Source organism: Macrobrachium nipponense, chromosome 29 (genome assembly GCF_015104395.2).
Source record: "Macrobrachium nipponense isolate FS-2020 chromosome 29, ASM1510439v2, whole genome shotgun sequence".
Classification (NCBI taxonomy): Eukaryota; Metazoa; Arthropoda; class Malacostraca; order Decapoda; family Palaemonidae; genus Macrobrachium; species Macrobrachium nipponense.
In genome coordinates, this window is record NC_061092.1 from 40,879,102 (window position 1) to 40,879,704 (window position 603).

Below are 603 nucleotides of genomic sequence, written 5' to 3' on the forward strand. Positions count from 1 at the left end.
GAGCTCCAACTTCAAAGATATTTTGAAGAAATCATGATGTCCGTTAGCGAGTAATTGTGGCTATTACAAATTCATATGCATCTGGCAAAAAACGACCAGTAGTATTGTATATGTAATATATATATATATATATATATATATATATATATATATATATATATATATATATATATAGATATATGTGTGTGTGTGTGCGTGTCTACTTCTGCTATTAAATACATTTACTCATTCAAATCTGTAACAAAATTTAAATTGCAAAACGAATGACCAAGAAATAATTTCCATCTACCCATCCAAGTAACTTCATATTTCTCCTCTACCCACAGGCAGTCCAAGAAGATCTTCTCATACAGGCGGGTTCGTGGATGAGCGCTATGCACAGTAGCGTTGTGGCAGAGTAGAGGGTAGAAGAGCCAACCTGTCCTTTCCTAACCTGGGTGTTTTAGTGAGTTACACACCAATGTATATGGGTTGCGATCTGTATTTTCTTCTGAGGGAAATTTGTGTATTGTTGGACCGCACCAAGCACTAGAAATCATTGGTCTACTATATATATATAATCACCGGGTATTTTGTATAATGGTGGCACTGAGTGACAAAGTA